Genomic DNA, 20,656 nt, shown 5'->3' with positions numbered 1-20,656 from the left:
CCTTGGGGCTGGTCCCTGTTCTGGGAGGAGACAGGCTGAAATCAACAATTTCCTTCAGTCAGGAGCCTGTCTCACCTCTTCTGTGGTCAGATCCCACTCTCCTAGTTTCTCCTTCCACTTTCCTTGAAGAGTGAATGTTGACTTGCATGGTGAAGGTGTTCCCCTCTTTGTGGGCTTGTGAGTTATATCCCACATAAAACTCTGCTGAGTTCTGTTTTTTGCCCAACCTGTCCCTGTCCCAAAACACAACTCTCATGGGTTCCATTTTCATCCCTGTACCAAATTTGCCGCCTAAAAATAGGGAAAGACTAAAGACTACACTGCTCCCTCTTCTTGCTTACTCTATGAATGAGCAGTGATTCTGCTGATCCAAACCTCTTCCAAATTGCCAGACCCATTCGTTTTGTCTTTTTAATTGCATTGGTTGTCCATAATGATCCTTTAGAGCACACTGGAGTCAGAGAGGCAGTACCTCCTGGGCTGTCAACTGCAGCCAGCCCACCTCTCAGTTGTCCAGGAGGTCAGTGTCCTCTGAGCCCAGCAATCCCCCAGCACCTTTCTCAGGGTGACAGATCTCTGCAAAGCCAAGGTGAAGACTGCCACCTACTGAGTCCCCAGAGCTGGCTCTGGGGACACCTGGCTGTGCCTTTGAGGTTTCCCAGCTGGCACACTGCAGGGGAGGGAACTGGAGAGGAGGATCTCAGTCAGGGTCCCTTGGATCTGAAGTTTTCACAAGTGTCATCAATCTCTTTGCCTGTATTTGTATTTAGACATGTTGTGTTTGGGTAGCAGGATTTTGGGATGAGTTTGCTCCATGCACTGTTTTCTTTTAAGGAAGAATCACCTTCAAAAGCAACCCAAGGATGTTTCTCTGTATTACCTGTTCATAGCATGGGGCTCCCCCAGGAGCTGTTGAAAACTGCTGGTGCTGGGAACAGCTAAACTGGGTTTGGTGCCTCTCCATTCAGTGGGTAAATATGGTGTGGGTGAATATGGTGTTAATTTCTACAGATAATTCAGTACTTCAGAGCCCACTGAAATAAAAAAAGACTTCAAGGGATGGACTGACTGTGTTCAGCAGCAGAGATTTAGCAACAGAATAGGAGTGGTACTAGAGGCCAGATTTACTAGAATCACATTCTTAAAGCAATTAAGATCCGATTGTATAATGAATGAATTGGAGATCACCACAAAGCTGTGAGTTTCCCACCCTTGATTCAAGTTGCAAAGACCTGGGATCATCTTGTTTAGGCATCTGTTGCAAGTACAATTTCTGGTGCTGTTGCTGGGAGGGTTATGATAAGGGAACAAAGCTGCAGAGTTAATTAATTAATGGAAGTCGGCAGTGGGTGGGGAGGTTCGGAGGCCACAGGGTTCTCTGTCTACCTTTTGCAGGGCTCTTGTTGCTCTGGAATGTGCTCCTGGCTGCTGCTGTGAGGTGGGATCAGCTTTGATGTGCAGTCACAGGCCTGCTCACAGCCAGTGGGTGTGTTAGCGCTCCCCTGTCAGGCTCGGTGGCAGGAGCAATTAAACCCCATTTCTGTAGGAGAGAGCCTGGGAAGAAGAGAAGCCAACACCCCAAAATCTCCGTGACATGGCCTGCGCTGGGCTTGCAGGGTGGCTGGAAGGGTCTTGGTCTGCAGCTTGCATTCACTGGGGGAACACACACCACTGCTCTTTGTATTAAGATACCGTGTTCAGGAAAAGATTGTTTTCCTTGTTCTCTCCAGTGCCTGTTTTTAATCAGTGATTGAGTATGCCCAGATGAGTTTTAGATTCAGATGAATGGGAAGTTTAGTCTGACTACCTGCTGACACAGGAAGGCTGCAGAGCTCTGAGTGACAGCACTGAAAGGGACTGATAGTTAGGTTCTGCCTTCAGAAACTTCAAACACGTCCCTTTATCACTGTGTGATTCAAGGCATCACTCAGCAAGTTGCTACAGGTGTAGGTTATCATTTGAATACCAAGCACATTCCAATAACTGCCTCTGAAACCAGAATACATTTCCCAGTATTGGTCAATGTTACATCCTTCCCCTTTTGAGCAGATGGGAGAACTTTTTTGCTTAGCAGAGATGATAGTCCTGGGATCCTCTGCAAGTTCAGGGAACTAGCAGCAGAGTCTAGCAGAAAGAGATCACCATTTAAATATGTGCCTAGTTGCTTAGAAAAAGAAACATGGAATATTGGCAAAAGCTCCAGCAGTTCAGTGAGGAGTCTGGAGTTCCAGAGGCAGAGGGGAGCCATGAGACCTGCTTCCTCACGAGTGTATATGGACTGGTTTACTCCCTGCTCCCATCCAGAACGTCCTTGGATTCAAAGCTGAACTGACCAGAGAGGGAACTATGTTGGATGCAACTGCAAGAGGACTGCAAGCTCGCCTCAGAGAGCCTGCAGGCTCCAGCTCTAGGAGCCAATCCAGAGGAAACCTGGGATCATGAGTTCCTGGGGAGCAAGTCCTTTAAACAGGCATGGAGGGGACAGACAGACAGAACAGAGCAGATAAGACAACTGTAGGATAAAGCCTTTCTAAAGCTCAGCCCATGCTTCCTTCATTCTTGCTCTGATCCCAGTGTTGATGCAAGCAGTGTGATAAGCCCCGAGAAGCTGAACCGGTTGGCAGCTGTCAGCACCCTGTCTGAGGGCACCACTGCTGTGATGGGACAAGGTCAGCGTGAAACCAAGGGCTGCTGTCACAGGGGCAAAGCCACTGGAACTTCCCTGGTCGCCTGTTTTATTTACAAGGGTCAGGCAGCTCATCTCAGCTGCAAAGCACTGCTGAAAGAGGTCAAGAGAGCATTTAGCTACAGCTTTGTGTTATGGACTGCACCAGGCATGTAAAAAAATAAACGACTCAAAATATTGTCAAACTAGCAACACCCAGAAGTTCTTAGTTTAATACCTTGGAAAAGTTTGCATGGATTGTGCATCCACGTAGTTAATGCTATGCCAAATATTTTATCTCCTGCCCCACTAAAATTTAGTGATGTCTGGAATAAAGCTGCCTGCTCATCTTAGCAGAGCTGCTTCAAACGTGGCCAGTGAGTCCTGGGCACCCAAGGCTTGCAAAGCCCTGGCCAGCATCCTCCAGCTCTAGAAGTAGATTGGTGTGAGGTACTTCACTAAGTACCATTACCTCTCCAGTGCTTGTCTGGAGAAGGTATGGAGCCTTGCTTGCTCCTGCTAACACACATGGAAACCCTTCAATTCCTGCAACTTGCCACTAGAGGCAGATTTTCTGGATCAAGGCTCTTGTCTGTTCTGTTTCTGATTCTGATTTGTGAATAGCAGAAATCAGCAGCATTCAAACTATGCATTTGGTGGGCGTAAAAGAATGACTCATTAGCTTAATGGAGAGTTATCTGGGCAATAAATGCATGAATGAGGATTGTGGCAGTGAGTCACTGTTTGATTGTATGCCTCGGTAGAACAGATGCAGGTACCATTTTGCTTGGGATTGGTGTAGGTCAGAGTTCAGGATGTGTTCTGGGAAGGCAGGATGCTGTTTTCAGGGCTTGATTAAAGACTTTAGCTGTCAAAAAGTTGTCAAGCTTCACTGGATTCACTCTTCCCAAACAGGGTCAGTCTCATTGGATGGAAGGGTCTTGGAGCTGCTTAGCTAGGTGTGCCCTGCAGGGACTATCTGCAGGATCCCACAAAGAAAGCCCAATCTCACCCAAAGCATGTCCAAAACAGAACTGCCTTCCATCAGACCCTCAGTGTTCAACCCTGTGTGAGCTTCAAAGCCTGTCACGAAGCTGTGAGTGGTTGTGTTTTGGTGTTGCCATAAGCCTGTCAGCACTGCCAGGACCTGTAGCCTGTGCCACAGCCCTGGAGCGTTCCTAGGCCGTGCCCCTCGTGCCTGTGGCACCGCTGCACCCAAAGCTTGTACGTGGTCCCGTAGCTGAGGGAAGGGTGCGTGTGCTCCCTGAGGGGATCCTGAGCAGGGATCTTCATCTGGAGGTCAAAGCTGACATTTTGGTTCAGGAGGACCTTTTGTGCCTCATCCTGAACAACTGTTAACTCCACATCACAGCCTCGGTAGGGCTTTTGGGGCGACAGTTTTGATGTCTGTTCTGAGGGAGAGGTTTGCAAAGGAGGACTCTGCGTGCCTGCCAAGGTGCCTCGGTTGAAATGTTTAGCAGTCACAAGATCCTAAGTCATTAGTTTCTCTTTAAAGCTCTGGCCTGGAATTTCTGATGGATGGTAGATGCCAGAAAGTGAAATTGCTCTTTTGATCAAATGAATCCTCCCAGTGTGTGAGGGAGTTACAAAACTTCATTGGCACCATTACACAACAAACAATTGCAGCTGGTTTGGGGAGAAGAGTCTCCACCCTGACGTATGGTCTGTACCACTGCTCCGCTCACGTTTTCCTAGGGACTGAACTGGATTTGCAGGTGCTGCTCTGTGTGAGGCCATACAGTAGTGGGGGCTGCAGCTGACCTGGCTGAGTTTGTGGACCTTCTGAAAAGAGGGCAACCAAACCTGGTGATGCAGATGTGGATGTAGCACTTCACTCCTATAAGGTTACATGGTATTTCTCCCCTCAAACTCCCAGCTGACTTGTTGGACCCCATGTGTGGCCAGTACCAGGGGGCTGGGATGTCTCCTGCCCTGGTGCTGCCATCCAGAATCACTGTGCTCCCCACATTAACCCTATATCATTTATGGACATCCTTCCCATCATCCTCATTGGTGCAGCGACATCATCTTGGAGGATGATCTTCCCGCAAAGCCCCGAGCTGCTTGAATGCCAGCAGGGAACAAACAGGCAGCACAATCCCCGTGCGACTGCGAGCGCGGGCGTTTGATGTGGCTCGCGTCCCCAGGGCCAGCCAAATTCCCACCCGCCACAGCATCGGAGTAACAGGACAAACAAGCAGTACCAACACGGCAGCCCAGCCAGGTGTTTTGACACCAGGGAGTTGGGGGAGTTCACAGTGGAAAAACAAACAGCACCAGTTGAAAAAAATACTTTTGCCCTCTGTGTAACAGCTGTGGAAGAGGCAGCGGACTGTCAGTCCAAGGGGCCACGACAGTGTTAGGCCTTGGTAATTGCATGAAATCGTGTGGCCTCCTTTTGACAGGACACAGCAGTCCAGGGGCACATTGCTCAGCTCTCTTGGCATCTTTCTAGATCTGGCGTGGCTCCTTTTCCAGGGCAGACCTGCCAAGGGTACCTAGCAAGGAAATGGCCGAGCTAATATGGCCTGCTGGAGTGAATGCCTTCAATCCAACCTCAAAATGCAGGTCAGCATCTACATACAGCAGTCCTGTAAATTGTGATGTTAGTGTAAATATCTAATGAGTAAGCTTTGCATACAGACAGTCTGATTTTTCCCCTCTGTGCCACATCCATACAACATCCAGGGAGATCAGGGAGTGCTTTTCTTTGGAGGATTTAATAAGTATTTTTGTGTAAGAATACAGGACTGGAAAGTAACTCAGTGCATCAAGTTCAGGCACTGGCATGGCAAGCTAACACCTTATGTAATCCAGTTAATTCATTTATCACGCTCCAGTTTCCAGCACTTAGTTTCCTGCCCCAGCTTTCCTGGCTGAAGGATCACATCAGGATGTCAGTGTGCATCCCTGTTGAGTGCCTGCACACCTCTTACTCTCTGTTAGACTGGGTTTGGACACAAGTTTGGTCCTTAACATATTTCACCTCACCTTGCTGGTTTATTATGGACTCAGAACCTCAGAAGGTTTGAGCTTAAGAGTTTGGAAATCCCTTCCGAAAAAAACCCAAACAAATGAAGCAAAAATATACAAGCCACAACAGCCTGTAAAATTTGACACTCATGCTTATCAGAGATTGCATTCTGCTTCTTCATTCTGTTTTTGTATTAACCTCATACTTCAGAAATTAAAAAATACTCATAGCAAAAAATGAAAATCCTTAATTTCTACCAAGCCAGTAGTTGGTGAAGGTGAAACAGTTTCTGGCTGTTGTGGTGTTTTTCATGAGGCAGTGCCATAAACAGCTCTTAGTCTCTGGGTGACAGCAGCCACCAACAAGAACCTGCAAAGTAACATATCAATTAATGTAAAATAAGCTTTTCCTTGTCTCCTGGGATTGTGAGCCTGAAAGCTCAGTAAATGTGGTTATTATTTAGAGTTTTGAGTATAAGAGTAATGATTCCTCTGAACAGTCCTGTTCTCCTCTCCAGATCTGATTTTTTAGCTGCTTTATGTCTGTCTTTCATGACCCGTCTCTTGTCCCCTGTGTTTGGCAGATCATGAGCTAATTGTCTGTAAGATGCTTGGTACTGAGAACACAAAGCACATGAAATGCTCTTTTTTTGGCAATCATTTGGGAAGGCTTCTTTTTGTTGTTTTTTGGTGGTGGTGTTTTTTCATCCGTCTTTATGTACCACAAGAGACGTTGTGGTTTGTCATTGTAGGCTCTTGTTCTTTCTCACTCCTCAAAGAAGCAGTGATAACATCAGCAGACTGCTAGGGAGCAACAGCATTTGATGTCTGCCACAGGGCTGGTTGTGAGTCAGGGTACAGCTCTCCTGGAAGTCCCTGCAGAGTCCCCACTCCTCTCCGCAAGGATCAGAGCAGGTGTTTTGTTCTTTTCTGCCAGAGCGGGACCAAGGAGTGTTTTGTGTGAGGTGAGCAGCACACGGAGCAGTCATTGTTTGTGCACACAGCTGCAGAGACACGTGGTGGCACAGGTAATTACGGGTTCAGATCCAGCTGCTATTCCAGTGGGCATTTCCCACTCAGGTTAACACTATTTTGTGGGATCCAGCGTGAGTGCAGCAGTCTCCCATCTGCAGACAAGCCCTTTTCATTCACCCCTCTGCTCTTTCTCATGTGCCACGGAGAGGCCAGGAGAAGGAGAGGGAGAGGGAGAGAAGGAGAGAGAGGAGAGCCACTGCTTGTGTGGCAACCATCTCCCAAAATCTGTAGCAAATCCCAATAACTTCAGGCTTCTCTTGTGTCAGTCAGGCCCCTCTCCACTGAGCTTGGTGGGCACACACATCAGCCCTGCAATAGCAGATGAAAATAAAAACCAGGGCCCAAATCTGAGGATCAGGGCCTTTCCCAGAGGGAAAAAAAACCAAGAGCTCTCCCAGTGCTACGCCCTTCCTTTCCAACCTCTCCCCTAAAACCAGGTTACCCAATTCCAGTATGATTTACCTCACAGCTGCCACTTTGAAATGCTTTCCTCCTGTCATCCTTGTCTACCCCTCACTATTAACTACTCTGTCACATGCCTCGCATTGCATGACTTCATCATTTGAGACTTTGGACTCGATTTACATATATAAACAAATAAAGAAATACACACCTGCAGTTGCTGTGGCCAGCTGGCAGCTGCCTGAGCAGTAGCTGCATTCCTAGATCATAACATTAAACAGGGACACAGATGGGACTTGCATGAAGTGCTCCTCACTGAGAGCCGTCGGCAGCATCCAGTGCCTTTGCTCCCTGTGGGCCCGCTCCCACAAAATCCAAATCCAGCCAGGTCTGTGCCTTCTTGTGCAAGAAGTTTGCATCTGCTCCAACACACAGCCCAGGAAATCCAGCCTGCAGTGATGGAGTAGTTGGGAATCTCCATGCAGGAGCTGAGATGCAGCTGTGTCCTGGTCATACACACAGGTAGCACACCAGGCCTGGTTCTGAAACCCCTCTGCCTCCATCCAATAGCTTGCAATGGGAAGGGAGAATTGCAAGGGCAGGATGAGGGAACAGATTAATGTCAAAACCTGACTTCCTTTAAATAATCAGCAAACCTCCCTTTGCTTTCTGCGTATGAGCAAAAGATGGAAGGCCCCATTCAGCTGGTTACTGCCAGCCATGGGCACTGCCAAACATACTGATAGCTCAGTTTCATGTGAAAGTGTCAAGGCTTAGCTCCCATCTTGAAATTTTTGGCAAAAATAGTTCCTGATATTACAGACCCCAGCTGAAGGTGACTCAGAGAAACCCAAAAATTCTGGATACCTATTGCCCTGACAGGATCCAGACATTTCTTCCTTTTCTTTCCTAAAGGAAAGAAAAAGGTAGTCAAAGCCCTGCTTTGTCTAAAGGGCACATTAAATGCTCAGTCCTCCCTGTTGAGGGATTTTGGATAGGACATGTGAGGAACTAAGGTTAATAAAGGGTCAAGCATGGTTTTAACAGTTAACATTTCTTGGCATGCATGAAAACCATTGGTAGCTCCTGTGGAAGGAATGAGAATGCCCACATGTTTTAAGTCAGGCATGTGTTTAAACACTTAAGTCAATTAAAACTCCAGGGCAGCACAAGTTTCATTAATAATGATCCAGTGTTTCACCACAGGATACTCTAATTGCTCCTCGTGGGGATCCCAGGGACAGAAGATTAACCTTTTAAGAAGCTCAAATGATAACTTTCAAAGCACTACTCAAAATGATAATGAATTGCCTGTTCATCTTGTAGACTTTGATGACAGCAAGCAAAACAATACACTTTGGGTAGCTGGTTTGGGGGGGGGCAGACTTCCCCTGGATTGCAACAAATTTTTGGATAACAATTTATCACGGTCTAGTATGTCATGATACCTCACTTTTCCAATTCAATATTCATAAGACCCTTGGGAACTTTGCAACCCAATAATTAAGCCTCTCTGCTCTGTTGGGAAATAAGCAGGTAGGAGCAGCATCTCAGCATAAGCCAGGAAAAACCCAGATGATTGATGTGATTTGGGAAATCCCATGTTTAGATGGCCTTGGTGCCTACTCCCAGGAGGCAGCTTGAAACTTTATCCGACATGGGCCTCCATGCCACGTGATAGCTGTGCAGGGGGCACTGCCTGTGGAATTAAAACAGCAAATTAAAGCAACAGAGATCACCCAGAGAGATCAAGACTGTGTCAGAGACACCTGAGGAACACTTTGTAAGTCAGGATTTGTTCTCTTCACCTAACCCAGAGCCACACTGGCCTTCTCTCCACACTCTGGCCCTGGTGACTCACACACCTTCAGCCAGGAACCATGCAGGACAGATGTCTGGAGCCAGCATGCAGCCACACAAGAGACCAGGGTGTGGAACCCGTGGAGCACTCACCAATCCATGGCACCAGGAGACAACTGGAGCTCAGCATCTTAGCAAAGTAATTAACTCTTGCCAGAATTCAGGATAAACATGTGATAGAACCTGACAGGAGGGTATGTGAAAGCAGATGAGGAGGCAGATGCAGCCCAGGTGAAGGGTGGTAGTGGGATATACTGGGAGGGGTTGGCAATGGTTCCCTTTCCACGTGCTGGTCAGCCCTGGTTTTCATGTGCCGTGTCAACTTGAATGAAGAGATACTTCCTGCCCAGCCCTCTCTAGGATCTATCTTTATGGGTGGGCAAGGCCAGGAGCAGTTGAATCAGAAGAATTCTCTGGAGCATTTGGGCTGCATCCAGCAGAGGAGCAGCTGCCTGCTGGGTGCTCATAATGGGAGGGGCAGCCCCTGGAAGCAGCGCCAGCAGCACCTCGGCATGTCAGCACAAAGCACCCGGGCACCTGGCTCTGTTGACTCACTGTGACAGCAAACGTGCCCTTCTGCACTGAGAACTGCCGTGGGGATCAGGCCCCAGAGCCCAGTGTCCCCAGGGCCAGCCTGCCTGCTCCCATCCCTGCTGGCAGGAGGCGGGAGCCTGGATGGAGCCGGGCGCTGCACGGGGCTCCGCCTGGGCCGGGGCTGCAGCACCCCGAGCAGAGATGTTATCCCAGGGCAGGTTAAAGCCGGACAGAAAGTCAGCATTAAAGACAGATCCAAAGATAAAAAAGCTGAGATTTCCATCGATTTGCTTCGCCACATCATTCGCAAAAGCACTTTGATCTTGAGTCATCTGTTGCTATAATTACTGAGCCATGGTTGATGCAAACACACTTCCCACTGCGGCTGGGTCACTGCAGCGAGGACTCTCTTGCTCGAGCACTGACCCAGTCCTGGGTTCCTATTCCCTTCCCTCCCCAAAGGGCTCCACACTCAGGCATTTCTTTTCTCTGGTGGTCAGAACTTGATGACTGGCAGTCAGTTAGCTCTCTGCCATGTGCATGGAGCTGTCGCCATAGAAAGAGGCTCTGGATCAAGGGCAGGCTGTAGGGAGAGCTTGTCGCGGGCAGACAAGATGCTGAGCCGTGCCTGGGGGTAGCTCAGGATCAGACAGTTGGGGTGCTTATCTGTGGGTGATCGCTTCTGCCTTTTGATGTTCCCTGGCTGCTGTTTGGACAAGCCCATTCAGGAGCTGTTCCAGAAAAGCCACTCCACTTTACGGTTTTAGCAGAGTAAGGCACGATCTGATCCTTGCTGTAAACACGCCTTCAATAAAACAGGTGCATTTTATCTTCTGCAGTTCTCTGCCTCCAGCAGCCAGGTCAGTCCTGCGCACCTCCCGCTGCTCCCTCTGCTCCCTCTGCTCCCTCTGCCTGTGTATGGCGTTCCCAGGGACAGGCCACAGCTTGCCATAGGTTTTTTGATGCTGCCTGTGCAGGCTGCAGAGGATGAGTCGATGCTGAGGACAAAATGTTGCTTCATGGAATAGGGAGAAGGGAAATCACTGGGAGCAGGCGTGACAAGAGAAGAAGCCCCTAACCTCCTGGGGACAAGAGAGAAAGGAGGGACTTTAAAGATGGTGTCTCCCCTGAACTTGCTTGCAGACATGCAGGGGCAACTGGGATGCCACTGCCTTCCTCCAGTCTGGTGGGTGACATCCCACTCATTTTAAGTGAGAAGCTGCCTTGGTCCTATGTGAGCTTTCTACCCTTTCTTTCTTCTCATGCCAGTAGCAGGAATGACCTCAGAGGCCCTGAGTCATGGACGGCCACATCAGCCCAAACCTGTGCCCTCTGGTCTTTAAAAAACTCTTCCTAGAGCAGGTCTCTCATCTGTATTTAAAGGCCAGTTGAACCAAGTAAGCCATTGCCAGTTGGACAGGACTTTTTATTGCTTCACCAGTTTGCACTTTGCCATGTGGGTGATTTCCATTTCCACTTACTTGTCCTTCTCATGCACGGAGTTCCTTTTGCTCCTGGGGCAGTTACAGTCAGCTTCCATATCTTAACAATTGCCACACAGTGATTTGACTTAAGCAATTAACGCAACAAGTAGCACACAGGAAATGAGAGGAGAAAATATTTATGGGAAGTGGAATTTTTGAGGAACATGCCACTTAGTGAAGTTTGTCTCAGATGCTCTGCTTGTGGGTTCTTTTGCTTATGTGTCACGTAATTTCTGAGGCAGGGGATGGAGTGATTTCCCTGTATATGTAACTGTAAGTTCTTTATAATGGAACCACAGAAGGGGTCAAATGGAAATGCTGGCTTTGAAAGGCTAAGATTTCAGGAGCTGAAGATCAGCGTGGGAAGTTCTAAGTTAAGCTTTTGCCATTGCAGTGGTGATACAAATTTAAACAAGAGGAGCCTTTTCCAGGTTTCTTTTGCAATGGAACAAAATCTGACTGGCTTGTTCCAGTAGGTCACAGTCCAAAAAGCCTGCAGCTAGTCCCAGGCCTCCAGATATTCTTGACATTCTCAGCCCTGAGCACCAGTGGTACCCAGGCTGGGTGCATCTGCTCATCAGCCAGCCTTTTGGCTTTCCAACCACACTCTTGTGCGGTGCATTCTCCCTCTTTCTTCCCTTCAAGTTTCCTTTACAGATGAACTGCTCCCCTTCCCTCATCCTAGCTCCAAAAGATCCCTGTAATTTTCATTGATTTCTTTGTGTTGAAATTTGCTTTCACAGTTATGTTTATTACCATCTCATGTCTTATATGCAATACATCATTACTGCCTTTTGACAAAAAAGGTATTGTCACCATTGTCAAACTGAAACACAATAATGTTATGGCAACAAAGCAATTGCATTGTTGAGACAGCAAGTTCATGTTCTTTAGGATTCCTGTTCCATGGGAAATTGACAGCTCTGGAGTTTTGCTCCTACCCTACCATGGAAAAAGCTACAAAGTACTGCTGATTGGAAAGAGGCTCAAGTGACTATTGATACTAATCATTCCTTAGATAATGGGAGGTGCTTTCTGGAACGAAGAAACACCTGAGAGCTCTCATACCTGAGAATAACTCAACGTTAGCGTCACTGAACTACTGAGGCATTCCAAGCTGCATCTGACCTCTGTCCCATCAGCCTGGTTACCAGCTCCTGGGTGGGAATGCAAATGGAAAAGTACTGCTGAGGTGGACTTCCCTCACCTCTTCCTCAACAGCCAATGGTACGGCGTAGCAGGCCTGGTATCCTGCATTTCCCAAGCATCCTCTGTGCTAGGGAGGGACCTCTGCAATGTCTGCAATAGATGGAGCTGATAAGGTGTGCCCACAGCACCTACGAGGAGTAGGTCACACGAGGCATGGCTCAAGATGGCAGCACCAGGAATTCTGTCACGTCTGGTTGATCTGCCTGGATTGCAGAAAGGATCAAAGCATCTATAAATAGTTTAAGTAACCTGTCCCCTTGTGAAGGACTGGAAGGAATACTGGGGTTTAGGTCACAAAACAAGCAATTATGTGCCAAGAGGAAATTGCCCAAATATTCACAGTGCATTGTTGATTTTCTTAAGTTCAGCTTCATGGTGCATCAGTTTCAAAGGGTCAATCATATTTCCAAAAGACACATGTTTCTGAATGACACTGTGTGTCCAGTTAAAGCAGGATGTGCCCTGCAATCTGAGCCTGGCCCTGGGGAATGTGGTGGGTACAGGGACAGCAGGCCAGGAGCCCCTGGGTGTCCTCCCCTAGCGCCTGACCTTCCTGGCATGTACTTGCTGCTCTGCCCCGGGAAGGGGCACAGCTTTCTCAGGCTGCTGAGGAGCCAAGCCTCCTGCAGCTTGTAATAGTCCTGACTCTGAAACCAGTCATACTGCAGCCCACTCTGAGCCCCCTCCCCAGAGCCTTCTTGTATTTCATGAGGCCTTTCTGGTAGGAAACAAAGGAAAGAGAAGCCCACCCGTGGGGAGAGTCCTGATGTCAGGAAGGAAGTGATTAGACGGTGACATTCAGAGCTCCCACTCGTAGCCAGCCCTTCCCTACCAAAAGGAAGTGCTCCTGCTTTGAAGTTTATTTGGAAAGCTTTAAAAATACTTACTGATTGAGGAACACTTTGCAATGTAAATATGCTCCCTTGGTACACTAAGAATTAGATAACATGCTCATATCTCCTTTAGGAGCAGAGCTTGTCACTGCCAGAGCCTTCCTCAGAGGCCTTGGGTTATCCTTTCCCCTTCATTCACATGAGTGGTTTCTGAGCTGAAATAATGCCATGTGGACGTGTGTATGCTGGGTGTCTCTGTGACCAGTTCAGTGTCCCATCTGCAGCAGCAGTAGTCAAAGAACTTCAAAGTTCGCCCAGCACAGTCCACTTTTGCCAGCAGACAGTTAAAATGAATTCCCATTTCCCAACAAAAACATGTGGATGCAAAGGAGTTGCTTTGGAGGCACGATCCTTGCCTGCCGTGTTGGAGGGCCTAACTCAGGGAGTTGGTGCTGATCTGGAGCTAGGAGCCATGGCAGTTTCTCCACGAGGACATGGAGGTCACACAACACAGCAAACCATAATGGAGCCACGTGCCAGATGGGAGAAGGTCAATAAACCGCAGAATGTAAGTGATGGATTGTTTCTGTGAGACACATACCTGTAGAGTCGGCTGGAGCCAGCGTGACCTAACGGGGGCATGCTGGGGCAGGGGAGGGGTGGGAATAGGGAAATCAAAAATTGACTACTCAAAGTGGGGGTTCAGAAAAGGTGTGCTGCTCAAGCAGAGATTCAGGCCTAGTGGAATGGCATGTCAGGGAGAAAAGTATGGGCCTGTTGTCCCAGCCAGCTTCCTCCTTGTGAGCATTGTCCATATTTGCCTTATCTGTAAAATACCCACCTCTAGGTGTTGCCCTGTAATCTTTCCAGCTTTTGGAGAGCTGTAGAGGAATAGTAAAGGTGGGAGCAAACATGTTTTCTGTCAGCAGCAATCCTTGAGGCATCCCAGTCTGGTTCTAGCACTAAATTTAGCCTTCCTTGCAGCTCATGGACTGAATTCCCTTTGCACATCCCTCAGCCGGCCCTGAGTGCCCTGTGTCAGCTGTGCAGAGCGAGACTGGCTGGCAGCAGTGCTCCTTGGACACCTGCGTCACGCTGAAGTGACTCAGAAAGGTCAGGAGCAGGGCTGCAGCACAGACACAGCCTTCTCCTCAGAGGAAACCGGTGGCAGGAGATAGCGAGGGCTGGTCTTTCACTCGTGTGATAATGCCACTGTGGAGCTAAGAGTGAACGTCATTCGCATCCAGTCATTTGCAAATAATCAATCTAAGGTAAATCATCCAGCTGCTTTTCCTTCAGGTGTAGACAACTTCCAGGTCCTGGCTGGGTGGGGGATTTCCTGTCTGCGTTTGGTTTGTACCTTTTCCAAGGCCTGCGGTTTGCCAGCTGGTTCGTGCCTCCCATTAACACCTGCTGCGTGTTTAACTCATTTCTAATTTTATGACCGGGGGAGTGAGGCCTGCCTTCTGCAACTGGCAGAATCTATCCTGGCAGCTGAGTCTGCCTGTGCCTTGTCTGCCTGCTGTGAAGCCAGAGGGTTTGCTCAGTTTTGTTTTGCCAAAAATTACCTTGAGAATATAGAAAGGGAAACCAAACAGAAAGAAAGGGAGCAACACGGAAGCACAGCTTCCAAGATTTCTCTGTTCAGCTGCCAGTGGGCCATGCATTCCTCTTGAGTTTTCTTTGTCCCTTGGTCTCTTGGGCCGACACCTTTTTGAGAGAGAAGCCATCTGAAATGGGGATTTCCATCACTCTCTTTGTTTCCTGAGGAGTCTAGGACTTGGGGGGTTCTTTGGGGGCCTAGATAGGTGCAATAAATACACGCGCATCCCTGGAAATCTGCCTGGAAAACAGAGATGAAGGGAGAACCTGAGCATGGGCCCCTCTTGCAGGTCTGGGCTACAGGCAGCAGATGTGAGCAGGCAGCTGAGGCAGGGCTCCAGCAGCTCACACACACTGCTGAAGGTCAGGCACAGCAGGCACCTGGAAGCACGTCTTTGCCAGCATCCTCCAAGGAAAGCAGTACTGCTTTCCATGCTGGCAGAGGGGACTGCACCTTAGGAGAGGCTTTTGCTGTCAATCTGTCATCTTCTCAGTAGAGGACAGATGTGCTACACCATCCATCCTGTTATCCTGACACTTCATTTGGGGCATTCTTTGGGCAAATACAAAAGAAAAGAAAAAATATATCTGCAAGTAGCAGGTATTCGTAGACAGGTTAAACAGCGGGTACCTGAGAAGCAAATATTTTGGCTAATGTCCTGTTGCATTCCCAAGCAACAGGGAAGAAGGAATGTTATCTGCTGAATCAGAAGTCTGCTCCTCTGATGAAGAGCTGGGAGCACCACCAGGAACATTCAAAGAGAAGCTGAAGGTTGAAGAAAATTTCCACAATTTACCCCATTGTCAAAGCTGCGTTGCAAGGGTAAAAGCAGAAATGGGGGGGGGGGGGATTTTCTCCCTTGCTCTTTTTTGCTCTCTGTTGAGGTCAAAGCAGGAGATTTCTAGAGCAAAGGGCAGAGTGACTCAAGTGTACATGAAACTTTGCCGGGAAGTTGTCTCAAGTCCCACAGCACTGACATCAGAGCACTTCACCCCAGCACCGGGCGCAGCTCAGGCCCTCGCACGCTCTGTGAGCAGGGCAGGGGCACTCCACTTTCGGTGGCCACGTCGGGATTGTAGGGATGATGCAACCAGCCTCAGAGCGCACTACCAGAACTCAGCTCCGGCCAAAGGGCACCTGACAGAGCTGCACTAAGTCCAGCCACTGCTGTGGACTTGCAGAGCACGCCATAAATGAGGGCAAGTGGCAGCCCCCGTGGCTGCCTGTTTCACTCTCACAGGAAGGGGAGCATCTTGTGGGGTGCTGCCAGCAAGAGCAGGGAGCAATGGGGAAGCTGCAGCTGAGGGTGCTCAGAGGAGAAGCCTTGCATCACGTGCCCAGCCATTGCCCCCCCCCCCCAAGCACATAGCGTGTGAGATAACATCAGACAGCTGATGACAAGGTGAGTGTAGGTGTCTGAGAGGTTTTAAAAAAGCAACAGAGAAAGTTTGTTCTTATCCAAGCAAATTTCCTGGAGCGATGAGTGAGCCTGGCAAGATTCCCCTCTACCTTTGGCATATGCCTGTGCATCTGGCAGGCTGACACAACCTCATTCATTTCTAGTGAGAAAGAAGCAGTTGCCCTTAAAAGTACTGTGTTAGAGCCTGCTCTATCCCTGCCTCTGCTGCAGCAGCCCCCGGTCTTGTGCCCCCTCTGGGACAGCTCAGTGGGAGGGAGCAGGGAAGAACTAACCTTCATGGAGAGCATCTTGCTGCTGTCACCTTGGCATGCCATGCCTGCTGTCTTCTCTTGCTGCTTTGGGCCAAAACTGTCTCCTACCACGAGCAGATCCAGTAAGTCAGACCCGTGGTGACCCCTCATATTCCTGTACTCATTTGTGGTTGTGACAGGCCGCACAAGCCCTTTGCCCTTTTGCTCATCACCAGGCATCCTAATAGGTCTTCTTTGCTTTAGCCACCTCGGCAAATGTTTTTCCTTTGTTTTGAATAAATTTATGTCCTGACACTGAGCCAGCTGCTAGAACTATTTTAGGATGAGGATTACCAGGATTAGATAGCAAGAGAGTAAATTGTATTATAGCTGTTTGCTGACAGCCCTGTTTAAAGCCAAAAGCAGCCATCTAGTTAGCTTGGAAACCACTCCACTCATGTAAACCTCTGCATCCCAAGGCTTTCATTCCAGCCTGCAGCCAGCTGGATTTGTCCATCCGTGAGTAAACCCTGACATCTGGTGGCCACACTCGAGCTTGGCAAGCTGGGACCCCGGTAGCAAAACGTTCTCAGGATCAGTGTGGTAGGTGGTGATGGATGCAAAACCATGCCAGGGAATAAACAAGGGCCAAATAATAACCTTGGCAGCTGCACACATGTCTGGGAGCCACTGGGAGAAGAACGCAGCCTGGGGCAAACCTGCTGGCCTGGTCTCAGTTTAGGAAACCTGGGCTCAGCATGATTGAGAAGGGCATAAGCACCAGCTCTGTCTTTGGCCCCAGCATGGCTCCAGTGCAGAGCCAAGAAGCCCAAGAGCAAGCTGGTTTCCTGATGTGGATGCCGAACTTGCCTTCCTCGGGCCCATCACATGGCTCCCTGGTGTAAGACAGGGTGTTAAGAATTCCTGCCTTGCCTATAGCCCTGCTGCACCTGACAAGCTGCCAGGGAGGGTCTGGGAGTCCCTCTTTGGTGGTGAAACTCGGATGAGAGCCTTCTGACTCCTCTTGTGTTGTCTTAGAGGCCCTCAAGCATCCCTTAGCTGCAGGGAGTGCAGAGGCAGGCACATACCCGTGCTTCTCTGCTCATTTTCATGGGGACACAGCCAGGGACTCGCATAATCCAGGCTCTTCTGCCCTTGTCTCAGTGGAGGTGCAGCAAGAGAGGAGTCAGCAGGGGCTCGTTGCTGCAGCGTGGGGCTGATGCTGTGAGCTGAGTGCTCAGTGGCAGCCCTGGCCGCTGGGAAGCACGTCTGTCTGTCTGTCTGTCTGTCACGTAGCCTGGCCATCCCGTCTGAGTCTCAGCAGAGATAGGATCTGGCTGCAGGGGCTGCACCTGCTGACACAGCTGGGGGGTCCCACTGTGCTGTGCCTCAGGTCTCATTCATTTTTCTTGGTGCTGAGCTCATCTGTCACTGCTGTCCCAGGGTTGCTCTGAGGCCACTGTAACACTAACCCCGGAGCATGTTTTTTCCCATGTGTAGAAGAGGCACCAGCCCCAAGAGCCACATCCCTTCTTGATTGGCACTACTGATTGCAGTATTTCCCTGCAGTCAGGAGGGCTGGCTGCCCTGGGGTCTGGTACAACACGTGCATTAATGACCCCTGACTGTCCCCTCCTTGCCCAGCAGTGACACTTTCAGCCTCAAGGCACAATACTGCAGCAATGGTATTTTCAGCCTTGGCCTGACCTTCACATCAGCCTCAGCTGATGCCATTGCAAAGCCATTGCATCACCATTTGCTCCCAGCAGGATGTCCTTTATCAAGAACAGTGTCATAAGGTTATTGGTGTCTTATAGAAGTGATAGGACATGATCACAAGCTTGTTCAGACCCAGTTCTTGTTTCTGGAATGTCATTTTAAATAAATGCCATGTTCTAGCACCTGCTTCATGATGAAATGGAGCTGGATATGTACAGTAAAATCCAGAGCTATACAATTAGCAAAGAACAGCTTGGAAGTACCACAACCACATGTCTAGTGACAGATTCACCACCTGCCTCCACAGAGAGGGCCTGTGGGTTTTCAAAAGTCATTTTAGCTGGATCAGCATACCAGGTGAGCATGGGGACTCGAGCTGTAGGAACCACTTCCCCACAGCCATTTCTGCAAAGGGAGCTTTGAGGCTGCTCCGTGCGGTGTGTTCCAGCAGTGCCACATGGGTGTGAGGTACAAATGGGCCAAGTGGCATGGCAGTCACACCTTCAGGAGCAGCTGAGAGGGACAGGGAGCAAATGAGCAACCTATTGCACTTTGAACAGCAGTTTGGCTTTAGAAGCAAAGTGCAAACCTGGCCCCTCACAGCAGCTCTGCTCTTGTTTGATGGCAGCTGTCCTGCTGCTGCTGTCCATCTGCACATAAAAGCACAAAGCTGGGATGAGCCAGTCAGCATTCTATTTAAGGAGATGCTGCTTGCTGAACACTTGGGCACTCATGAGGAACAGGAGGAGAGGTCCTGATTGTCCTTCAGATCTCTTAGGGGCTAAGGGAGGAACCCTGCAATGGGACAATGGCAAATGACACTGCAGGTAGTACGGGGGCCCCTCACCTATCTCAAAAAGTGTTTGCCAGCAATCAGTTCCCCTCAACTACCACTCATGACAGCACTGAGAGCTGTCCCAAGGGCTGCAGTGTCCACAGACCCCCACACCTGCCTCACCCAGTGCCACACAGACTGGGGCTCATTGCCTGGTAACCAGTTCCACCTGAGTGCCATACAAGCCAGGGCTGATCTCTTGGCAGCCAGCTTCCCCCTCAATTAGTCTCCAGTCTCTCCCCATTCAGCTTTCTCCTCATTGCTATAGTTTAAAGAAGGGGAGACAATCCTTCTAGTAAAGTATTCACAAAAAAGAACTATTTCTTAGGCTTGTATGCACTGCTGAAGCCTTTGTTGAAAATAAATTCTAGGAAAAACTTCACATGAATAAAGAGGGTTTGGCAGTTTTTGAGCTTGCAGGAGACCAGCAGTTGGCAGAAGCTAGTAACACAGGTCAGGCTGCTTTTGCTTCCCTGAAATCCCTATTTTGCAAACAGCTGGTCCAGAAAACAGTGTAGCACCAGTCTCAGAGAAATGACAAAGCCCTCCCGTGTTCAGACCGAGCAGCACAGCACTGCTCCTGCAAACCCATCATGGAAAGGGTGGATGTGCAGGGACCTGCACTGCCTGGTCTGGATATGCTGTGTAAGCCCCCAGCTCTGCTGTTGGCACATCCTCATCAGTTACTTGCTCCTGCTCTTCTCTCCTGGTGCTCTCTGCAGCTCAGCACCTCCTTGTTTCTCTGTATGTGAGCACGTGCAACAAGCAAAGCAGAAATCTGTGATGGATTCCCCTTCTTGCTGGCAGCAGCTGCTTGCTTTGAGAGACCCTGTGCAGAGTGCAGAAAAGTGCCCTGTGTTCATGACAGCCCAGTCACAACGGGACAAGGAAAGACTCCAAAGAACTTAGAATAAATCTGGTTTTCATGACACAGCCAAGAATGCAGACAAGTGAATACCTCCATTTGACAGTAATACAGTTATCACCAGACACGTCTACTACAAGCAGGAAGACAGACCACTGGGATGGTGCAAGAAAATAATCCACAAAACAGGTTTTCTAATTGGGAAAGGCACTTTGAACAGGCTTTTGTTACAACCTGTTTCAAACCAGTTTGTCTGTCTCCTGAACTCCCTACCCCCACCTCATTATCTCTTTCTTCCTTTCTTGCAATTTTAAACATTTTGAAGTTGCATGCTGAAGGAACAACTTGCTAAGCATAACACCGCAGAGGATGGCAACAGAAAATATATTGCAGAGTGCCACCAGAGTCCAGGTCAGGTTGCCAGATGAGCCACTGCCCTTGAGGTACAGCCAGAGCAGCACTCACATGCCTTTGCTTTCAGAAACAGTATGTGGTGTATTACCTTAGGCTATCAGAGTAGGTGGATTGTAGATGCTCTGATGCACCTTAAAATGTATGCTTTTAAGTTAGGACAAGAGAATTAAATGAGGACAAAGTAGACACATTCTCTTTATTACCAAAAAGAAAAGAATTTGATGCATTTACCATTCTGTTTTCTTTTAAAATTTCATCTTTTATTTACTCATAAAGAGCCAATAAATTATATAAATCAGAGTAGTTTTCATTTCCTTACTGAAGTAGTCAATAAGATTTTAACTTGGATTTATGCTGACTCAGTAGCACTTTAGCTCTTTCAGTGCACTGGTCTTTGTTTTCCACAGCAATTCTTCATCCCAAGGCTACATCTCTTGCACAGCTTCCAGTGAAAACTCTGCCCTGCTGTTGGCACTGTGGCTCCCCAGGAGGGAGCAAGTGCAGCCAGGGCAGTGTCCAGGCACACACCAGAGCCAGACCCTGGGCTGGCAGAG

General features: G+C 48.9%; 1 long non-coding RNA gene across 2 annotated transcripts in view; it reads left to right on the top strand.

Annotated features, from left to right (window-relative positions):
- LOC135298570 (uncharacterized) overlaps positions 1 to 20,656 on the top strand; it is a 63,297-nt gene that overhangs the window by 36,466 nt on the left and 6,175 nt on the right. The window lies entirely within an intron of this gene.

The sequence above is a fragment of the Passer domesticus genome, chromosome 4 (genome assembly GCF_036417665.1).
Source record: "Passer domesticus isolate bPasDom1 chromosome 4, bPasDom1.hap1, whole genome shotgun sequence".
NCBI classification, from domain to species: domain Eukaryota; kingdom Metazoa; phylum Chordata; class Aves; order Passeriformes; family Passeridae; genus Passer; species Passer domesticus.
This window is presented reverse-complemented; position numbering and strand designations above follow the sequence as displayed.